Source organism: Lipotes vexillifer, unplaced genomic scaffold, assembly GCF_000442215.2.
Source record: "Lipotes vexillifer unplaced genomic scaffold, Lipotes_vexillifer_v1.1 scaffold1816, whole genome shotgun sequence".
Classification (NCBI taxonomy): domain Eukaryota; kingdom Metazoa; phylum Chordata; class Mammalia; order Artiodactyla; family Lipotidae; genus Lipotes; species Lipotes vexillifer.
The window spans coordinates 1,167,844-1,192,318 of NW_006781315.1; the positions used below are offsets into that span (position 1 = coordinate 1,167,844).

The following is a 24,475-nucleotide window of genomic DNA, read 5'->3' on the forward strand; positions in this document are numbered from 1 at the left end:
AATGTTGAGTTTGCTATAATTATTAGCCAGTTGACACCAAAGACTACAGCTAAATTTGCAGTTCAGAAGCTAGACACACTCATTAGCTGTCTTGCCTCAGTAATCAATACTTTTTTTTCAGTCACTAACCATTTCACCATCTGTGACATTGGACCTTTTCTGGGATTCTCTAGTTCTGGAGAAATATCTGAAAAGTATCAGCACGTTGGACAAGCAAGATTCATTAAGAACAACTTTAATAAGTGATCAGATCCATCCTATTAGACATGATCTTCACTTATTCAAGAAACAAAAGTTAGCAACTTTATCTTAAATTCAAAACAAGCAGCCAAACAAATAAGATGTCAATCAGACAGGCAGACAATTAATCATGACTTATGCAACTGGTAAGCCTGATATACTGTGCTCCTGAATATTCAATAAAAAATAACAACCATTCAGAGACTAAGGAAGCCTAATGCCAGCCAAATGACAACTATTAAACCTTAACCAAGGGTTCTCTTTTTGCATCCCATCTTTACCACTTCTTAGCCACGTATCTTTGGATTATGTTACCTAACCTGTCTGTGCCTCGTCGTCTTCATCTGTAAAATGGGAAAATCTGCCTGCGTTTACTGAAAATTTTAAATAAATGAAAATAAGTTAAATATTTACAACAGGGCCTGGTCCAGAATGAGCATTTACTGAGGAAAGTGTACATATATAAGTGTGTGTATATACACACACACACGTGTGTGTATATATATATATATATATATATATCTATCTCATAGTTAGCAACTAGCAGTTAGCAGTTAGAAAGCAAACACTTTTTACTCTTCCTTATAATATTAGCTTTTAAATACTGTTAATTATCCACTGCCAAATTTCTATCTAGTAGTGCTAGATTTTCAATCATTTAATTTCTACAATTTGAAAAATTTAGAGATGTCTTCCCTGTTCTCTGTTTCTTCCTTCCAGTTCAGCACACCCTTTCTATTACACTGTCTTCATTTTCCTGAAAATAAAATAAATATATAATAAGCTATCATATAATTATATATATACACACACCACACACACACACACAAAACTGGCAAATTGAAAGCAAGATGAATTATACTAAAATTATTTGTATTTCAACAAATAATGTTTGGGCATATATTGACATAAAGAAGTAGACAGATGTTTCCATCTATATGTAGAATCAATGTGAATATGACAGCCAAGGATGTAGGCTGTTACAGGTATCATTGATTCCAATACAAAACGTGACACCTTTGTCTGTGATGTGATCTGAGCAAAATAAATTACATTCTTACCTCCTTTCACAAGGCAGTTGCATAGTAAGAATTACTATGGAAAACAGAACTAGTTTCTAAGCTCAAATAATTATATTTGTTTGACCACATGAGTTCTCAATGGGATATTTGAAATTTTTTCATCTGGGAGAACCACCCTAAGGACTGCAGGACATACAGAATCTCAGGTTTCTACCCACAAAGTGCTGGCAGCAATGCTACTTCTGTAATTACAACAACCAAATGCCTCGACAGAATTCTGAAGTCTGCTGAAGAGCAGTGATTCTCATTTTTTTATTTGTTATTGCCAGCCCCAAGCAGCCTTTTAGACACTTTTGTCCCCATGGTATTCCTCAAAGCACAGATACACTCTGCTTTGCACATATAAAAGTACAATTTTTTTCACCCCACATGATCAAATTTTCTCCCTTTTGGGGGTGAAAACTTCCCCAAAGAGAATGTCTGTCCTCAGAGGACTGGACCACCCTCATCAAGAGCCATAGTTTATGCTGGGAAAGAACAGTTCCCGGTGCCAGACCTGTGTCAGGCCTGCCCACTGGGGTCCTCTGATCAGTAACACATTCCCAGGTCTGGGGCTGTGGGCACCTGCAGGTCCTCTGAGACAGCACTAAATAGAGAAATATGAGTTGCTGTCAGTTTGTATATGTATAGAACCAGAGTGGTTCTATAAAAGTGTTAGATCATTTCACTCTTTAGCTCAAACTCCTCCAGTGACTTCCCATTCCATTTAGATTAAAATCTCAAACCCTTACATTGGTCTGTAAGGGCCTACATGATCTGTTCCCCCGCTTCACCTTCCTCCTGACCTCTGGGCACACCGACTTCTGGGCCTGCTCCTGAGAACAAGCCGAGCATACTCTTAATGACAAAAGCTTTGCATTTACTCTGCCTTCTCTTTGGAACACTCTTCCCTCTGATAGGAGCATAGCTCACTTACTTCTTTCAGGTCTCTTAACTTGTTCAGTGAGTGACTATATACTGATTAAATATATATTTTGAAATCACAGGTGATTAGGCACATTCTGGCATGTACGTGTTAGCTTATGAGGACTGCCAGAATACTTCAAATTACTTATAAACTGAAAATGACCACATATCTAGCACTCCGTAAAACTTGCCTTAAAAACAGCAAGATTGCTTTTTATAGGAAAAACATCTGACGCTTTCAGGTTGACAAGAGAGCACGGCTCCCTGCACTGAGCATAAATGAAAGGTGTTTCATATCTTTCCACCTGTAGACATTTTCATTTTCTCTTTACATAACACTACATGAACATGACTATGAAACACACTGACACTGTCTTTTATCCTTAAAATTGTGACAGACTTTTTACAGATGTTTTCCAAGCATAATCCAAACATGACATTAAAGACCCGAGTTGCTGATTCACTCACACAAGATTCTTGTGTAGCTGAGCAGAACTCATAATACTTAGGTTTATTAGGTGCCCATTTACTTATGGTTTTATACTTAATTACTTATTCAGAAAAGCTTGCTGTGTGTAGATCAGTTCTCCAAGCTATGTCACCAAATGTAAATTTACCTCAAAATACAGTAAATGTGAGTTCTCAGCCAAACTATTAAATTAGAAAAACATTTCAACCAGTTATAGTAAATTCAAGAGTTTGCATTATTTCCTAGACATAAAAGACAAAATATATTTTTTAAATATCTTTATTGGAGTATAATTGCTTTACAGTGGTGTGTTAGTTTCTGCTGTATAACAAAGTGAATCAGCTATACATATACATATATCCCCAAATACCCTCCCTTTTGCATCTCCCTCCCACTCTCCCTACCCCACCCCTCTAGGTGGTCACAAAGCACCAAGGTGATCTCCCTGTGCTATGCAGCTGCTTCCCACTAGCTATCTATTTTACGTTTGGTAGTGTATATATGTCCATGCCACTCTCTCACTTCATCCCAGCTTACCCTTCCCCCTCCCCGTGTCCTCAAGTCCACTCTCTACGTCTATGTCTTTATTCCCGTCCTGCCCCTAGGTTCTTCAGAACTATTTTTTTTTGTTTTAGTTTCCATATATATGCATTAGCATACGCCATTTGTTTTTCTCTTTCTGACTTACTTCACTCTGTATGACAGTCTCTATGTCCATCCACCTCACTACAAATAACTCAATTTCGTTTCTTCTTATGGCTGAGTAATATTCCATTGTATATATGTGCCACATCTTCTTTATCCATTCATCTGTCGATGGACACTTAGGTTGCTTCCAAGTCCTGGCTATTGTAAATAGAGCTGCGATGAACATTGTGGTACATGACTCTTTTTGAATTACGGTTTTCTCAAGGTCTATGCCCAGTAGTGGAATTGCTGGGTCGTGTGGTAGTTCTATTTTTAGTTTAAGGAACCTCCATACTGTTCTCCACAGTGGCTGTATCAATTTACATTCCCACCAACAGTGCAAGAGGGTTCCCTTTTCTCCACACCCTCTCCAGCATTTGTTGTTTCTAGACTTTTTGAGGATGGCCATTCTGACCGGTGTGAGGTGATACCTCATTGTAGTTTTGATTTGCGTTTCTCTAATGATTCGTGATGTTCAGCATCCTTTCATGTGTTTGTTGGTAATCTGTGTATCTTCTTTGGAGAAATGTCTATTTAGGTCTTGCCCATTTTGGGATTGGATTGTTTTTTTTTTTTGATATTGAGCTGCATGAGCTGCTTGTATATTTTGGAGATTAATCTTTTGTCAGTTGCTTCGTTTGCAAATATTTTCTCCCATTCTGAGGGCTGAAAAGACGAAATCTTAAAATATTTTTCCAAGTGCTTCTATCAGCTTCCTGAGGCGCTCTATAAGAAATACACCCATGACAGTACCCACTGCACCCACAAGATTGCACATTTAACAAATGGTGATATCAGGGGAACATATGTTCCAATTGCATTATTTCTGGCAGCAATCTGACAAAAATTTTATGTGAATCCCCAAAACTACCCTCACATTTCAGGTCTTTTCTACGTGAAAAGATTTTTTACTTCCCTTCCCCTCAACATATTAAACATTTGCACTTCTATGTTGAAGGCTTCACTTTACAGCTCTTAAAACAATCTTTCATAATAAGAATAAAATTCAGTTGTGTTTTTCCATCTAAGTATTAATAACATTAGTATTTAAAGATGAGAACTTGATTTTATAGCATTTATATTAGAACGGCATTATGTCATTTGATATAATGTGGGTTTCCTACTGGAAAATATGTGCATTCTAAATAGTATATATTCTAAAGAATTTTTTTTTTTTTCAAATAAGTGTACTGTATTGGAGGGAGACATAAAGGCATTTAAAAAAAAATCAGTATTAGAATTTTGGCTAGTTGGCTAATTTGTGTTTAAATGTGTTACTGGATGGGTTTTATTAAGTAAGTCAATGAGTTGGTAAACATAATTCTAAGATAGCCTCACAGTTTTCCCTAAGTTTTATGGGCCTGTTCATCTTTTAATAAATAATTTAATTTTGGAAGTACAATTTAACAAAAGGAAAAGAAATAGTGCCATCAAAAATGACCACCTGGGGGCTTCCCTGCTGGCACAGGGGTTGAGAGTCCGCCTGCCGATGCAGGGGACGCGGGTTCATGCCCCGGTCCGGGAAGATCCCACATGCTGCGGAGCGGCTGGGCCCGTGAGCCATGGCCACTGAGCCTGCGCGTCCGGAGCCTGTGCTCCGCAATGGGAGAGGCCACAACAGTGAGAGGCCCGCGTACCTGAGAGGCCCATGTAAAAAAAAAAAAAAAAAAAAAAAAAAAATGACCACCTGGGCTTCCCTGGAGGTTCAGTGGTTGAGAATCTGCCTGCATCCCGCGTACCGCAAAAAACGATGACCTGCTGAATAATTACTAACTCCTTAACAGAGTGCAGATTAAAAGCAGAGGAAACATATATACAACCATATTTATATTTGAATTTATATTTGAGATAACAAACAAAATCCAAGATGGGTAGGCTCCCCAAGCTTACTGGTTGACTGTGGAATGTTTGCCTTTTCCCTGTCTTCCTTCCCCCTTTGCCCCCTTTCCTCCCTTCCTTATTTCCTTCCTTCCTTCCTCCCTCCCTCTCTCTCTCTTCCTTCCTTCCTTCCTTCCTTCCTTCCTTCCTTCCTTCCTTCCTTTCTTTCTTTCTTTCTTTCTTTCTCTCTCTCTCTCTCTCTCTCTCTCTCTCTCTCGCTCTCTCTCTCTCCCTCCCTCCCTCCCTCTCTCTCTCTCTTTCAAGATCAGTCTCTAAAATGTGTTGCTAAATTGGGTTTTAATATTAAGACTCTACAGTTACCTAAAATTTAAAGACTGAAAGGTGTAAGAAATGATGCTTAGGCTTCTACACTGCTGACTAAAGCACTTAACATTTTCTGAGAGCAGATATTAAAAATATGAATTGGGTCTGCTTTCTTCATCGTAAGAAGTGTTTAATAATAGAGGAAGAAAAATTAAGTCCTTTGGTAAATGGTTAATATGGGATACATGGTTTTAGACAATGGAGAGGAATATACAGGGTCCCTTAAGCTTTGAAGCATTATATTAAGCTCCTGAAAGAATTTAAATGACTGAATACTCACACATATCCAATGTGAATTTGTAAACTCAAGTGCAGGCCCATCATGAATCAATGATCAGGGAAGTCAGTATACTTCTTGATCAACAATGTCAGAAAAGGGGGGGCGGTGATAAATTTGGGCACTCTGCAAATAAACCCAGGTGATCTTCAATAATTTCTAGCACATAAAATGAAAATACATTATATAGCCGTAAAAATAAAGTGAATTCTTGGCAAAGACAGAGTATTTGAATTTCTCTAATTTCCTTTAAGATTTAATCCTGGCATCATTTATGGGTACCTTAAGTTCTCTTTCAAGTAACTTTTCAGAGAGAAATAATCATAGTTATACTTGGATGTTTTATATGTATATTATATCATATAGATGTATATATACATAATATTCATATAAATGTGCCTGTGCATGAATGTGCACACATGTACAGGACATATTGTTTAACTTATTTCTAATTTGTATCTGTTAAACACATGTGACTTTTTTTTTTACAATTATTTGATATGATATATGACCTACTGTTCATTCTGTCTTTAATTTTTGAGGGTATAAATCTCAAAATACAAGATAATTTCCTTTCTCAGCACTTATCACAATACCTTATAAATTTATAATAGAATCGAAAAAATAAGCATAGATAAGATTAGATTTGTGGTTTGATTTGAATTTTTAATGTTTTCAGTCTGGAGAGAAATTCTTATTGCGTTAAAATATATTTCCCGGTTTTTTGTCTTTAAAGGTTGCCAACATATCTCTTGGTATTGTAGACCATAATAGACACGTATCAGTGTTCCTTCATTGCCATTGTTACGTTTTCTCACTGCATACAATGATCTGGGCTCTGTACCAACCAAGTAATACACTCTCAGGAAAGAGATTTCTTCCTGTTAGTGGTATTGCAGAGAAGTATGAGCAATAAGCCAAAAAAACAAACAAACAAAAAAAAACCGCATTTTTCAGGGGAAGAAAAATTTACCATTAATAATCTCAACAGCAGTAATAATAATTATTACAACCACCACAATCAGAATCCCAGTGTCTGAACATTTGTGTACGAAAACTTTCTGGTCAGTATGGTAAATCTTCACAATTTGTGGGAAAAATTATAGTTTTCTCCACTTAACAAATAAAAACAGAGACCCAGAGAGATTATGTCAGTTCTCACAACATATATATAGGGTGAAAGATTGGATTTGGATCTTGGTATGTCTGTCTCCAGGGTGCCTGCTCTTATCGACTCCATATGATATAATGATTTTGAAACATATTGGAAACTTCTTAACTGTTTTTTCCAAAATTAAATTTGGAGTGGACGGCCTGTAGAGTATGCATTACTTTTCATGGGGAAATGATTTTGATGATTATTTTCATGATGGCTTCATTTATCAAAGAAGAAATTTCCTTGGCAGTGACTGATGAAATTTCTGGCAGAGCTCATGACCTTCTTGCCCATAAACTTTGTTCAGGCTACAGTGTACTCTATGATATTTAACCATTAAATGCTTCAGGTTAATGAGCTGCAAAAATGTCTTCAAATTATCATACTTCTCAACAGTACAGTCTTACATCACAAAGAAGCCTCATTCTTTCCCTCTGTCTGTTTCTCTCTGATTAGAAAATGTAGGAAGGCTGGAAATTTTAATGCTAATAGTTTTGTGGATTCTTTTCTTCATGGTAACAATGAGAGATGAACCAAGACTGTGCTACTTTTGAGCCTGCTCAGCGTTTTCTTACATTACTTAAACACACCAAACTGACATATAGTGAGAAAATCTTTATGGTGAGAAAGTTAAACAGATTCATAGAAGAGAATGTGGCTACTTTGGCAGGGATCTTGGACAAGTGAGAGCAGTGATACATTCATTACCACATTTCCATGGGCACACTGCTCTATTTCATTAAACTGTCCAAAACTAACCGGGCTCTAGCACACAAAACAATTTTAACACTTCTGTGACCTAAGAACAATTTCAAATGGCAAACAGTAGGTAGTTTCTAAGAAGGACTAGTAAATAGTAAAATTCTGAACTTGTCTCTTTTTCGAACTAGCAAGCTTTCAAAGACACTGTATCCTTCTGTGGTTTTACTCTATGCTTGGGCTACATTTTTATGAGTTTAAATTCCTAGTTTTAAAATCAAAGTCAATCAGAAAATAGTAGTCAACTGACAGAAATAAGCTACATAGCCAAATTTGTTGGCTCACATTTGTACCATAAAATGAGAAAAATAAAATCTTATAGACTCCCTTTCTTTCAGTGTCCTTTAAATTCATGAATAAATTTGTTAGAACCAAAACATTATATTTGAAATCATTACAGAAGAGAGAGTTAAAATCATTGTGCTGGAATAATTTAGAGTCATTGCTCTGTGGGAAAAGCTGGGGTGAATGCTGGACTTACCAAAACTGAGGTTACAGATATTGATCCCATTCATTCTCTTGGATTACATACATTTTTATAATATCTGTACACATTTAATTTCTATCATCTTGATCAAAATTGAACCAAAGTTGTTTCTTTAATTATTTTGCAATTCTGCTTCTGTAGAATTTTAACCTTTCAATATGGAATGGTTTGAGAAAGGATTACCTGGGAAATTGCTTTTCTATTCATGTGTGTGACAGCTGAGTTCAGCTGTTTTCTTAAGCATCTATGGAACAGCTGAGTGCTTTCTCCTGGTTCCTAGATTTGAGACCAAGGGAACTGGAAGCAACAAAGTTACTTTGGAATGTATATGATCCAGGAATTGACTTTCTCTTCATTTGCTACAGCTTTAAGTTATTGACCTTTGTGACACGTATATATGCGCAAAGTCATCTTCTGTAATTCTTGTCCTCCCTAACTATGAGTGTATAAATTAGCATAACTATATTCACCGTAATTACAGGCTCAGTGCAATACAAACGCAAATTAGGCCAGCTCCAAATTGATGTTTCAGTCTTACAAAACTTAAGTAACTGTAAAGGCCTTATCTGTTCCCTGGTGTTTATGTTTATCCTCGGACAACAGGCCTAGCAATCTGGAGAAAAGGAATGAAACAAAGTTGCTTTTATGTCCTAGTTCTAGAATTCCTTGGGAGTAGATAAAATGATTAGGTGTCAGCCAATAAAGGCAGCTCATATTCTGCTATCGGTTAAACCTGGTTTTCTGAACAATCAAGTATTGACCTGATGGGAAGGGACAAGGGAAGAATGGGCCTGTGCTGTTGAATAATTATTTAACTGTTTACAAAACATATCCTTACCATAACCATTTAATAAAACTAGAATACAATAAAATTATTTGTCCTTTAAAAATATTATTTTAATAAACGTTAAATGGCTTCAGCTCAAATGTATCTTGCGGTAACAGAGTAACAAAACAGATATATGTGGTCAAATTTATTTTATTTCAGTTCTTCTCTTGCTATAACTATTAAAAAGTCTCTCTGTGCCTTTCTTGTATTAAGAAATGACAGTTTAAATATTATAAATATTCTTCATCAGTTGAATGGAAAGTGCCTGAATTTTCCCTCTAAAATTATGGCCATTTATTTCAGCTATAATTTATAAAGAATTAGTGATAGAGAACACATTAGTTCTTCCAAGAATATCACGCCACAAATGATTGTAGACATGCAACACTATACTGTTCTCCATTAAAAGAAATGCTGTGCACTTTCCAGAGTTTCGTTATGACATGTTGTATATCTTCAAAGTATCATGATAAAAAGATAATCCTCTTGGGTTCCATGAACTTTACTAATGTGATGCATGCAATCTCTACCCTCTGACTGTATATGGTAACTCAGATGGTTGCAAAAAGGAAAACTTCCTCTGCAAAGGGAATACTGTCAGCTGTATGTTATGACATCTGGTTCTGTCTCTTTATCATCAAGGAAGCATATTATACTCTTTCTCTGATAGGGCCCAATCACCTCTGGGCTGCTCACTGGCAAATTCTCTCCGTTTCTCATGTTTCCAGATGTCTGTATTGTACTGTCAGCTTCAGGCTGTGTTTTAGTGTATCTTCGATACTAATCTTTCCCTGAGGGTAACTCACTACTTGTATTTTAACTCACCATAAATCTATTGATTTTTGGTGTGAAACTTATGTGATCAACATTGCAAGAGTATCTTCTCATTGGCTACAAAAAAAAAGAAACAAGACGTACTAAAAACCCTTTCTTCAGTAACTTTACATTGTGAATTAAAGTTATATACTGTTTTAACTTACTGAACATGGTTATTTCTTTACAAGAGGTATTTCTCAACAATTCATAAAATGAATTGTTGAGAAAGAGAAGAGATAAAGAATAAACAGTGAAACTTTTTTTTTTAAAGCGTATTTAAATGTCTCATAGCTTTACAAAACTAGTACTTTGAAAGAAGAGTTAAAAACTGTTTTGCAGTAATAAGCTCTTGGGGGATTGTGTAGTGTATTATATTGTCAATAAAGTGGTGAAGATGAAACATAAAATTGGAGAAAGAGCAATAGCAGCTAAGCTTTTTGTAAAGATTTAAAATTTAAGTAATTTCAGGGCATCTCTGACGGACTCTGCCCTCAGTAATTCTAATATTTCAAACATTTTCTATAAGAAATACTTGACCTGTGGCCAGTGACCGAAGTAAAGAAGCAAATGTTAAAAATAACTGTAGAGGGCTTCTCTGGTGGCGCAGTGGTTGGGAGTCCGCCTGATGATGCGGGGGACACGGGTTCGTGCCCCGGTCCGGGAAGATCCCACATGCCGCGGAGCGGCTGGGCCCGTGAGCCATGGCCGCTGAGCCTGCGTGCCCGGAGCCTGTGCTCCGCAACAGAGAGGCCACAACAGTGAGAGGCCCGCGCACCGCAAAAAACCCCAAAAAAACAAAAAAACGAAAAAAAACTGTAGAGAGTTCATTTAAAAATGTTGTGATGGGAGGTTAAAAATAACATATCAAGATAAGAAATGCACTCATGGAGGGATTTTTTTTCCCCAGAGGATAGAAGTTTTGGCAATCTTAAAGGGATTCTGTAAACTAGAGATATTTTTTTCTATATAAAAAATACCTTCTAAATTAATCCAAAGCATCAGATCTACATATATATATATATGCTATGTCTATGATCTAGTCTTTTCCTTGGATGATATGGCTGCCTTAAAAAAAAAAGTATCATTTTTATTTTTAAAAAACCGAGAAAAGTCTCAATAAGTATTTTTTAAAAATAGAGATCATATATAATCACAATATCTAATGAAAACTCTTAATTTGGGGCATTTCCTTTAATTTAATTTCTTTTCATACATTAGTCAATCAATATATATATTCATTGAATAAATGTATTTCCTAGATCCTTTACTAAAGCCAAGGGAAAAAACAGTAATAAGAGAGTCAGAGCTCTTGCCTCCTTGGAGTTTATATTCTATTGGTGGCGAAATAAATATACAAAAATATATATGAGATAAAGTTAGATAACAAGAAGTGCTATAAAACACAGGACTAGATAATTGAAAGTTATACGGCATGCAGTTCTTTTTTATCTAAGAAGGATCTTATGGGTTCTTTTCTTGAGTCATATAATGTATATAAATCTGTACAGGCTTTTTTCACCAAATGTTTCATTTTAAGCATTACCTATGTTGCTATTTTTTAAAACTTACTTTTAATGTTTGAAAATGATTAATTTCACGGGATCTACTCTACTTACCTTTCTTTCTATATTTACATTTATATATATATTTGCAATAACTAATATTTTGATGGATAACTTTGTACATCAATACTTTTTGTCAAAGAATAAGGTCATATTCAATAATTTTACATATTCCACAGAACTTACTTAAATGATATACTATTTAAGCAAACAATCATTGAGTCTTTACAATGTGTCAAGAATTCTACTAAATGCTGAAAACGATACAAAGAGTCTCTTCCTTGAGTTCATGATTTCAAGAAATAGACAAAATTATAAGCAGATGTAAAAAGTTGGATAAATGGTAAAATAAATGATCAAATTCTAGTTACTGAAAAAAATGAAAGCAACGGAAACACTTAAGGGCAATAAAATCTCTTAAAGAACATACGCAATCCATTTTGAAGTAGAAGATTGTCTTTAATGATCTCTGTAGTCTTTTTCTGCTTTTAGAAGTCCATGAATAGAAAGTGACCAAAAAATAAAAAGATTAATAAAGTCTCTGATACTGGCAACAAAGAACATTAACTTCCTTCGACATGAAGATCCATGCCAAAATCTGGGACTTAACATTCTTTGAAAATTAGAAACCCTGAGATTTCTTACCTTGACTTTTATCATTGTCTTTTAAAGTGTAATATAGAACTCTCAATTAGTTAGGAAATTGAATATCCCTCTAAATAGATTCACAAATTCCCCCAGTGGATGCAGAGCTTTCTGTCACAATTTACTCATTGTTGGGAGTCAGTTGATCTGTAACCCAACGGGAATTCTCTTAGTTGAGAAATTCTCAGTGAATTTCCTCAGCTCTTCTCACACAAACTCTTCAACGCAAGGGTATGCTTGGATCACTCAATTTTGTGTTTCCCTGAGGTTTATTTGAAAAGTCAAAGGTTGAAGCACAAGAGTTTAAGATGTTGAATTGCCCCCCCTTACCCTGTTGTTTTGGGCAGTGAAGATCACCACAGTAATCATAATACAGGAAATTACAGTTCAGTCACCTCTTGAGAGGTCAAATAATTTAAAAACAGAAAACTGTGTCTCTATATTAGGACAATTGGCTTATCAAATTCCACCCATTTTCCCCAACCCATTCCCCAACCCCAATTTTTTCCAAGCATTATTTCCTTAAAAATAATGGCTTATCAAATTCCACCCATTTTCCCCAACCCATTCCCCATCCCCAATTTTTTCCAAGCATTATTTCCTTAAAAATAATTTTTTGAAAGTTTGGATGTATCTTGCTAATGTTCTCCTAAAGATATTTATTTATATCCAAACACAACAAAGACTTCTGGAGGGCCTACATGAAAAAGTAACATCTCAAATATTCTCAAACAGATTCATTTGGAGGCTATTGTTTAAAAACAGACCCAAAGCTGACTCAGCAACTGGGATTTCCCACAGTCAGACCGTACTCTGAGGGAGCTTTGGGTTATGGAAAGAACACCAAATTAGAAGCCTAAACACAGTTTATTGAGCTGTCTGTAACTTAACTGGGTGAATGTTCTGGAGCAAGTCATTTAACTTTTTAGTATGTCAGTTTCTTCTTCTTTAAATGCAAGTAGTCGTATCTATCCTTGCTAATGATGAAATTATTGTACATACATTTTCATATAATGGACATGAAAATATTATAAACTTACAAGGCTACATAAGCAAAAATTATAACAAATATTTTGGGCTAGAGTGACTAGATTTAAGTCCAAAGTGTGAAGTGAAACTGATGACTCTGGGACTTTGGGGATGAATGAATTCCTCCTTATATTCTCCAGTGGGGATGAAAAATTTAGATTTCCTTGGTTCCACTTTAGAACACAGAGGGAGAACACCAAGACAATCTTCAGGTCCAGAGAAGAAATGGTCAGTAAAAACAATCACTTGTTATTTGTGGAAAGTGTAAATATCAGATGTATATGTATGCCTTTTCTGAATCATGAGAAGGAAAAAAAAAGAGATTAAAGGAAAAAGAAAGGAGAAAGAGGAAGGAAGATAAAAGGCCAGTAATAATCAATTACTGAGAAATTCAACTGGATGCTGGGCAAATTAAATCTATAACTTTTCCAGCTTATCAGGCCTACAGTCCCTATTGATCTATCCATCAGAGCACTCCATGTCAGTAAAACAAAACTGTAAATGGGCCAAAGGCATGATTAAAGCAAGTCATAAGCTTAGCAATTAGCTCTAAGGTTACTTGAATCTTCTGAATTGTACTATAGTTCCAGTAAAATAGGGTCATTGGTATGCCTCCTCTGAGCATTCAAGGACATTTTGAAAGAAACATTGCCCTTCTCCAAGCAGATTCCTTGGTCCATTTCTATATTCTGTTTTTGAAGAGAGATATAGAGAAGAGGAATGCATCTACTACTAACTTGGAGAAAAGGACTATAGCTACATGTAAGCTTTCTACACACACACACACACACACACACACACACACACACACACACACACACGGGACCCTTCCACCTATAGTGGTCTATGGGAAGATAAAAGGGAGAGAAGACAGTGGCTAGATCTGGCCAATTAGCTCAGAGGGAAACAAATGTCAAATCAATTTCTTTCTGCTGTAATAATACCAGAAACAGATTCAGTTCTAAAACTAAAATAGTAGTTTAAATATTATATGCCTTACATATATAAACACATTTAGTAGTGAAATTGGAGGTCTTGCATTTCCATAGGGAGAGAATAAAGAAGTTAATGGCTCTAAAGAGTAATATATTTTTCAACCTGCAATTCCTGGTTGTAAAGCATGGACTCTTAAGTTATTCAAATCAGAGTGCCTATGACATTTGCTGTTTCTAAGTTTCCTTTCTTGATACCCTCAGAACAAAATGCTTAGATGTAAAAAACTGTATTACATAGCTAGCATCTGAATATCAACAAATGTGAGCAACATATCAACAAATGTGAGCTAACGTTCACTTACATATGTAGCCTTTACCAAACTCAGGAATTGTAAGAGTTAACTAGAGAAGCCAAGCGAAAGTCTCGCAATGGAATCCAGAACAATATTGCAGATGTGTAGTGCCTACAGAAGGTTGAGCTCATTTATTCTGCATGCATATTTAATGTGTAAAATTATTTTTAAGTCTTAAAACCACGTCTTGGAAATGCTGTGAACTGCAAAGCTAGGCGGACCCGATGTATTCCTAAATAGAAAGAAGAAAGAAGGAAATGCACCAAGAGTAAAAATTCCTGGTTACTCACGATTCTTTTCCCCTCTCCACCTTGATCCAGCTCTCATTCTGCCTGAGACACCCACAGGAGAAGTTATTTCTGCCATCAAGAACAGCAGCATCAGTAACAGCACAGCCATGCCAGGTAAAAATAACCTCTGTGGAGAGTCCTGTCACAGACGAACCTGAAGGCTTTTCCTGGGAGTAGAAAACCCTGGAGCCAATCCTGTCATTTTATTCAGCAGAAATGCAAAAAGGCTATTTTTCCCATAAATTTTAAAAAAGCAGGTATGTTCTCATCAGGATTTCCATTTGAATTATACAGGGAATGTTAACAAAAATTAGAAGGGATGTAAAACCTTCCTCTGTACATAAGCAAAACGTCGGGAAAGATGAGCTGACAATTTTCTCTGGTCTTTTCTGCACCTACCAGCTCCTAACCTGCACCTGCCAACTCTCACTTGTTCCAAATGTTTGTCAACATTTTTCATAACACAGTAACAGGAAAAAGCTGAGATTTCAGCATTTTCCCACCTACCCATCCTGTACCACAGATTACAGTACTTGACGAATCTGAATATTTAATTTTGGCACTGCAAACACACCTCATTTCAAACAGAGGTAGTTGTTAAGGAAAGGAAAAAAAACCCTGCTTGTTCTCAAAGCTCTGTCTAATGTCTTGGAGAAGGGATTTGATGTATATATAAATATCTGCTGCTAAGACATGACAAAAATACCTCTGAAAAGGGGGAGTGGTAAACAATTATCTTTCCTCCTTAGCTCTTACTATGTAAATTATATATTCAAAGACTAATGTAAAAAGCCAATCTGCCAAAAATATCCCAAACCCATGAAGCAGGCAAATGTAATGTACATGGCACATGTACATTGCACATTCATCAGCATTGCATCCGTAAACACTTGTTTCTTTCTAAATACATGTTGGTATATTCCATCTCTCCTGTTTCCGGCAGAAGGATTCTTATCACCTCGTGAGCTGAGCAGACATTTTTGCAAATTAGACTTCTCTGTTTTACAATTAAGTCTATTTCCCGTAGGCAAATTGCAATGTTGTCTTGATTATTTTGGAGCTACACTGTACCCATGTGAGATGCTCCCTTTTGCTTTGGGACAAAATTTATTTTTCTAATAATAAAATGAATGCTATGCTTCTAAGAGCATTAGAGAACAATAATATACATACATTTATTTTAACAAGCATATAAATCTATTTTAGGATACTGCTAAACACATAATAATATTCTACAACCTGACCTAATTCTACAGTTAAATAGTTCCCACAGCTGCCAAAACATATTTCTAAAACGCATACCTGAGAATGTGCTGTTTACTCTTAGTCCCCTATACTGCAGCAGAAGAGGGGAAAAAATGTCTACAGCAGCCAAGCAGGTAACATAAATAGGTGAAACAGGCTGAGTGGGAGACAAGGGGGAGAGGTGGGGATTGTGGCTCTGTGCAGAGAAAGCCTTGTGAAAAGTGGCTGCTGTCACTCAACCCCAGCTGAATGTCACCATGTGAACTACAGATTCTGGCTTGCCAGATATTTTAAGTTTCTAATAGAAGCTAGAAATTCAGATTATTAAGAGGAATCTCCTAATTATGAAAGCAAAATTGATACAACCCTAAAATTCTTAACTAGTCATATAAGGCAGAACATTCTGAATCTGGTTCTAAGTTAAATTTTCTAGACTCTGATTCAAGACATATTCCTTGAATGCCTATGACACATCAGATATATTATTAATAGAAAATATCCATAAAATAAGCTCATAGTTTAAAGAGATAGACACTTAAACAGATAATTTTTCATATGATATGATAAATGCAGTGAAAATGCACATGCGATTTCTATGGAATCAGAGAGAAGAAAATGTCTGACTTTCTGGAGGCATTAAAGAAGGCTTTTTATTTTTTTCTCATTCCTACTATAAGCTGTAAAATCTAGCCATACTAGGAAACTCCCCATTCTCCAAAAGAACATGAACTTTCCAGACTGTCAGGTCTTCTTACACATTATCCTTCTTGAAATACCTTTTACCCATCTCAACTTTGTATAATCCTATTAATGCTTAATAGCTTTAACAGAAGTTTATCTTCTCAGACTTTCTCAGGCATAATTATCCATTTTTTCTCATGACTTATTCACCTGGAAGTAGAGATCTCAGCAATTATTTTAGAGTTTAAGTGTGTGCGTGTGTGTGTGTGTGTGTGTGTGTGTGTGTGTGTGTGTGTACCTCTGTTTTCAACAGGAGTTATATAGATCACTGGAGGCCTGACTGTATCATATTCTCTTTATATCCCTAAATTCAGTAATGATTGCTGTAAATAAAGGAAAATCACCAAAAGTTTGTTGAACTAATAGTACATTTTTCCCACGTTATGGGTATTAATTTGAGTTGGTCAGTTTTTAAATTAAATTACAATATGACTCTTTAAAAGAGCCAGGATAACTTCTGCTCTGAATGTGTATTTATTTACATGCTATCATTTTCTTTCCTTGGTCATTAGTATTACAAGATGTTCCAAATAAATAGGAAACCCTACTTACATATATCTCCTTTCAGTTAAAATCTATTTCAACCATCAAATAAAAGCAGCACCTTAGTCTCCTATAATCCACAGTACACCAGTGAAAGCTGAAAGCTCACATAGTCTATTAACTTTTAGGTGATAAGAACTGGGAGATCATCAAGATGGAATAATTATAAATATGGGGTGTGTATTCATTTATATGCTCTCATTTGCTTTCCTCAGCTGTTAATATTACAAGATGTTATAATAAATAGGAAATTCTAGTTACATTCCAAGACCAGCTTTCAAATCTGCAAACTTTCTAACATAAAGACACTGAAGATTATCAGCAGATGGGTTTAGTCTGCTCTAAAATTACAAATTGGTACAAAGCCAGTTATTTGGCTGAATTTAGTCACATCCTAAATCCCACATGTCTATAACTATTTCAACTTAAAATATTAAACAGGCAAAGTGCAGTTCTGCACCTTCTCTTCTTTCCTGCTCCAAGCTCTCCTTCTACTTGGCTGTGCAAACAATCTAGTGTTAGTCAATGGAGGTGAGCAATCTCATTCTTCCTAAATGAAACTGATCAGTACCACCATATCAACGAACCTAATAAATAGATCCCGTCTCACGGAAATTAATGGGAGCAGTCAAAAGCCACCTGCAATTCACTCATTCAACATATGTTTTCTGAGCACCCAACATGTGTCAGGCAGGAGGCTAATTAGTGAGGAGTTGCAATCAAATGATCGATGTGATGTCCTCATGGAGCCGATATTCTTTTAAGTGGAAATAGACACCATATCCACCAAAATCCCACTTTCAGATACATATTTTTAAATTGCATCTGCAATGAAGTGAAAGGGAAGGCTTCATAAAGAGATTATAGCAAGGGGACTTAAAGGATCTTTGAGGAAGTAATGTGTAAGCAGAGATAGGATAAATGAGCACATACAAGGCAAAAGTGGAAAATGAAGAAAATAGGCTCAGCTGGACGGAAATCTTATGCAAAATTTCCTCAGGTGTAAAAGAGCTTGGCGCATGTTAGGATGGAAGAATAGCTACAGAGATAGGTAGAGACATTTTTGGTTTGGGCCTTTTGTTTTGAAAGCTTTGTTAAGGATTCTGAACTTTATTCTAGGGTTTTAAGAAGGAATAGATCTTTGCATTAAAAGATTACACTCCTTCCTTTCAATAGAGAGAAAAAGATGGAGAGTGTCAAAATGGAAATGGGAAAACCAATTAGGAGAGCATATCATTATTTGTGTGAAAAATTTATACTAGCAGTATAGAAATAAAGAATAATAAATAGAAATGAGTATATTAGAAACATATTCTGGTGGCAGAATCAAAAAGATTGGCTAATAAATTGTACATAGAGGGTGAGGCAAAATGGGTTCCAAGGTTGCTGTTAGGTTTCTGGGATGGACATTTTGGGGTGGAACTATCTAAGCAGATTTGAGAATCAGGGTTGACCAGTAGTCTTTTGAGCTGAAAGCCCTTTTCTTTGTTAAATAACTTTTCAAAATGTCACTATCATTTCCAACCGGATAGGGAAGGAATATAGAAAGTTGAATGAGAAGGAGAAAAATGATACCAATATAAAAAATAAGACCTTAAATCCAGTGAGAACGGGCATATCTCTCCACAACATAAAGGTCTTAATTCTCATGTAAGGAAGATTTAAATTAAATAAAGCATAATGGTTATACTGTGGTAAATGGATTTGGAAGGGTAAGAGTTGTAACTGGAAAACCACTTAAAGGTTATTGCAGCAGTTCAGGCAAGAGAGGACAATGGCCTAGGGCTCTGGCAATAGAGATGGACAGATGGATAGATTGGAAAGAAATAAAATTGATAAGACTTGACGCTCCTCTGGTTGAGAAACATGAATCCATGATTGTCAGTTACAGACAGGGTCACCCAACCATGTGTAATATTGGTGGTTAATTCTTGAACTATAAACCAACAATAACATTAGTGATATCTCCATACCATCTTTTATAGGAGAATGCACTTGTCTAGAGGATGATATCCCAGCTATAGCTGCAGATGCTATTAAAAGATACATTTGATGCCTATGGCACTTTGCAAATTGCTTGTATAATTACCTCCCCTAATCCTTAAACCAGTTTTGTGGAAATAGACTGACTGTTCATACTTTTTCAGTTAAAAAACAACTCAACAAACAAACAAACAAACAAACAAACAAAACCCCCTGAAGTTTGAGAGGCTGAAATACTTTTCCAGCATCAAAGATCTAGATTAGAACACAGCAGAGCTTCTGGGGTGGTCTTAAAATAGTTCTAAAAATTCTTTAATATTCCTTCCTTCAAGAAGAGGACATGAATGCCCAGTCCTGAGTATAGACAGAAAAGCTATTGAAAATAAAGTGAAAGTGATGGCGTGACTCTGAGACTAGGTTGTGAAAGACACTGGCATTTCCTTTTCTCACTCTCTCTCTCCTTTTGATCATTCACTCTGGGGAAGCCAACTGTCATATTGTGAGGAAACTCAGACAGCTTATGGAGAGGCTCACATAGCAAGAAACTAAGGTTATTAGTCCAATAGTCAGCAAGCAACTGAGGTCTGCCAACACCCATGCCAGTGACTATAGGCTCTGGCCAGCAGCTTGACTGCAAATTCATGAGGCCCTGTGCCAGAATCACCAGCTAAGCTGTTCCAGATTCCTGACTCTCAGAAACTATATGAGGTAATAGATGTTTGTTGTTTTAAGTCGCTGAACTTTGAGGGTAATTTTTACACATCAATAGATAACTACTGTAGCCTGGGTCAGAACATCCTCTCATTTCTTTTCCTCACAATTACTTCCAAAACCATGATAAACCATGATTTTGATTCTCACATCAGCTGGTTGGTAAAGGCCATGGCTGCAGTCATAATTCCAATTAATCACATCACTATTTAATCTCCTTTACATGAGCCGGGGTCAGGTGAAAATATATTAATTCGAGGGACATCAACTTGCAGAACTCTATTATAATCAATGCCACAAATTTCTTTTGTTTGATTTATTTGACTGGCAAAGGGCTTTTGAACATTTGCATTTGCATATGTTTAGGTCAGGCATACAGTCCCCAGTTTATACGGTCCCTGAGAGTCCTTAATTTTTCACTCCAGTTAGATGGCCTTGCACATTTAGATTATGGGTCTTGTTTCAGGATATATTTTATAAACAGATTATCATAAAAATGTCATCACTGTCTTCCATAAAATGCACTACTTCTTTTAAAAATAAATTTTCCCCCAGATTTACTGAGATATAATTGACATATAACATTGTATAAGTTTAATGTATACAACATATTGATTTGATACATTTATATATTGCAAAATGATTACTATTGAATTGGCTAACACCTTCAACAAGTCACATAATTACCATTTCTTTCTTTTGGTGAGAGCATGTAAGATTTATTTGCTTAGCAACTTTCAAGTATGTATATAATATAGTATTAGTAACTATAATCACTATGTTGTACATTAGATCCCCAGAACTTATTTATCTTATAACTGGGCATTTGTACTCTGACCAATATCTCCCCTTTCCCCCTGCTTCCCCAACCTCTGGTAACCACCAGGCCAGTCTCTGTTTCTAAGAGTTTGATAAAATGCCTTACTTCTAAGGAATATCTACCCATGAGGCCCCTAGAACAGCAACTAACGCATTGTAGACCCTCAATAAACATCTCACGTAAGTAATTCATTGGTATAATATTCACTTAAGAAAAACATCAACATCGTGGAACAAAAACTGTGAGTGGCGGTGTCCTGTGTTTTTATCATTTTTACTTCCTCCAGGAAGCCCTAAAGCCATCCCTGGTCCCTGCTTTTTAAAGAGACACCAGTGAATTTCTTTTTATGACTTAAGTCATTTCTTAAAAGTATTCTGCCTATTGTTTGCTTTTTGGTATCACGTTACAGTAATCAATAGTATCATGGGACATTCAAGATAGATGAGAACCTAAAGCTCAAACACAATTACTTTTATATCACCTGGCTTGGATTCAGCATGTTAGATCTACAAGGATATATGTGGGCTGAAAATAATTTTGCAAAAATGATTTTATTGTGCCCCTAATGCCATGATCGATGAAAAATCTTCAGCCATGGTAGCATTTCACTCATTCCACCAGTAATTAGAACAGCTATTTATACATAGTTGCAATAATGACTTAATTGGATGAATAAATTAACAAGCAAAGAAAGAGGACCGTTTTATGTAAATAACATTAACACCAACTTTTAATTTAGCACATAGGTATACAAAATAGGCTACTAGCAGGCATGAAATTCTTTTAGTAACTATTGGAGCACAACTGATACATACATATATAAATAGGTGGGTAGCTAGTTGGATGGAGAGAGACACTGTTTTGGGTACCAAACAGGTATTAGACATAATCATGTTCATAAACTCACAGTTGATCGGACACCAAGCAAATTTAGAAAAAGAAATAAAAACATAAATAAATCATATTCTAAAGAATTAAACATTTAATGCTAAAGGAGTTTGGAAAATGGATTATGTATCAAGGAAATGTGTGGGAGAAGTTTGGATTTAAGCAGGGCTAAAATTAAATGTTGGTGAAGGACAAATGATGTTGAGGGTTAGGACATTCAACACAGGAGTAAAAAGGTAAGAGAAGAGACCTGGATATACATTGGTAAGGCTATATCAAGAGGGCCTTCTGGGGCTGGAGCAGACCAAATTTGTAGGAAAGCCATAGTAAAAGGCAGGTTAGTGTCACATAACTCACAAAGCTGACTGAGGAGTAGGAAATTCAGTCTGAGAAAAAGGAGGAAATCTAATAAGTTCTGAGAAGGCCGTGTGAGGAAGAGGCCCACCGCTATCATGAACAGAAAGGTAGAGGCTCAGCAAATGGATAGATCCTTAATGTTTAATTAGACAAACAAGATGATCTCTTTGTCATGTGTTTTAATCAGCAGCTCTTCCACACAGGAATCACCTGACCAGAGTATCACAGGTTTCCCTCCACTGAGTGTCACAAGTTCCACCCTCTAAAGGGTGACAAGTCATTATTTCAAGTGGATTGTAAGGTTGTGTATATATAAAAGAAAAACTACAGTTTGAACAGGATAGGAAATTAAAGTGTCAATTGCTTAGCTTGTGGCTGGTGAGCTCCACCCCGATAACTCCTTGGTGTCCTCTTTAGAGGCAGAATTTTCGTTAAAGTGAAACGTGTTTGACCAGATCAAAAGAGTGGAATAGAAGGAAGTGGAGCTCACCTGTTCCCACAAACAACCAAAATACATCTACACGTGGAACAACTCTCACAGAATATCTGCTGAACGCTGCTGGCAAAGGAGCTCATAGAACCAACGTTGTGGGAAGGATGGACAGGTGGCCAAGTGGGACAGAAAAAACAAAGGGCAGGGATTTGGGTGGGGACCTGCACCCTTGGGAGGGGGCTGTGAAAGCCGGGGGTTCCCTTACCCTGTAAGGCCCCTTCACTGGCAGGGAGATCAGCCAAGACAGAGGGGGCTCAGAGGAGAGTGCAACAGCCGGTTTGCGGTGGGTGGAACGTAGAGACCTGCATAGGGAGTACTGGCAATCTTGCTGCAGTCCCTGAGATGCATGTCGGCTGGTGTGGGCAGGGGCTGGACACTGAGGCTCGGGCTTTGGAGGACAGGTCTGGGGAGGGGACTGGGGTTGGCTGTGCAGAGACAGGCTGAGGGGGCTGGAGTGTAGTCCAGGTGGCAACGGGGGTGTGCAAAGGAAGGAGTCCGGGTCCACCACTGAGGCACCATTGTTAACCTTCATGCTTCAGATGAGAGGTGGAGCCTGCCAGAGCAACCTCATTCTCCATGTGTTCACAGTGGGCACAGCTCCACCTCTACGAGTTCTGGGAGGGTGCAAGCACCAATGGGTTGGCCACATGCAGAGGTGGGGCTGAAATCCGAGCAGATGCCCAGGGGCCGTATGACTTGGAAGCAGGGCTAAAATCTGAGTGTCCCAGCAGTTGTGTGGATCTATACCTGTAGGCAGCTTTGCAAATTCAGTGCCTGTGGGACATGTGAGCAGATTACTGGTGCTTTCACGGGTGGGGCGGGTTTGGCAATAGCAGCTGCAGGCTTTGTGCGTGCACATGTAGATGTTGGGCCAGGGTCAGTTCTGACTTAGTAGCTCCCATGGAAGGTCCAGTTGTGTGACTACAGTGGTCGCAGAGCCTGACCTCAGCAGTTTTGCACCAAAGGATCTGCACTAGTGGTTTTGTGAGCACAGCACCTGAGGGTCACCTGGGCTGATTGCCTGAATTCCCATGGTTGAGGCGGGGCTGAGGGCAGTGCCAAAAACAGTGTACTTGGTTAACTTGCACAATGGGTGACAGGTGACCCCACAGAGTACACTTCCCAGTGGACAGCTCCTGTGGAAGAATACTCAGTGGCTCTTCTCCTAATGGGAGCACTCCAGTCCCACCTACTTCACACTGAAGTTCAGAAACAGATCTGGGGACACCTACTTCAACAACTAAGGAGCAGACCCTGCCCCAAATAGGACTGTGTCAACCAGAGAGCAAAGAGGAGGCCCTGCTCAACATCCAGTGCAGGCTTTGGTCACCATAACAACAATCACACTCCTATCAAGGGGATAAGGGCTAACACACACTGAGGAAAGACGTGGCAGGCATCCATACTAAAAACAGCCGTCACACAAAAAATATTAGACCTATAGAGGCTACACAGGGATACTCCCACATGAAAACATCCCTTCAAGCTCACAGTACATAACCGTTTCTCCTAAACACATAGAGTCAGAGAAATATAAGTAAAATGTAGAAGCAGAGGAAACACTCCCATTAAAAGATGAAGAGAATTCCCCTGAAAGAACAAACAATGAAACAGACATCTCCAGCCAACCAGATTCTGAGTTTAAAACGGGGGTGATGAAAATACTGAAGGAATTAAGACAGGCTATCAATAGAAATGTAGATTACTGTAAAAAGGAACTAGAAACTATAAAGAGGAGCCAATTAAAATTAGAAAACTCATTTTCTGGGACAAAAGCTGAGCTCAAGGCAGTAAATAGCAAACTGGATAATGCAGAAGAATAAATAAGTGATCTAGAATATAGAATAATGGAAGTCATCCAAACAGAATAGCAGACAGAAAATGGAAAAAAAAAAATGAAAGCAACATACAAGACCTATGGGATAATATAAAGTGTGCCAATCTATGCATAGGAGGTATCCCAGAAGGAG

At 37.1% G+C, this 24,475-nt stretch overlaps 1 protein-coding gene across 2 annotated transcripts in view; it reads right to left on the reverse strand.

The window, feature by feature from the left end:
• The window catches only part of ROBO1 (roundabout guidance receptor 1), a 952,567-nt gene that overhangs the window by 762,587 nt on the left and 165,505 nt on the right, over window positions 1-24,475 (reverse strand). The gene's annotated exons all lie outside the window — the stretch shown is intronic.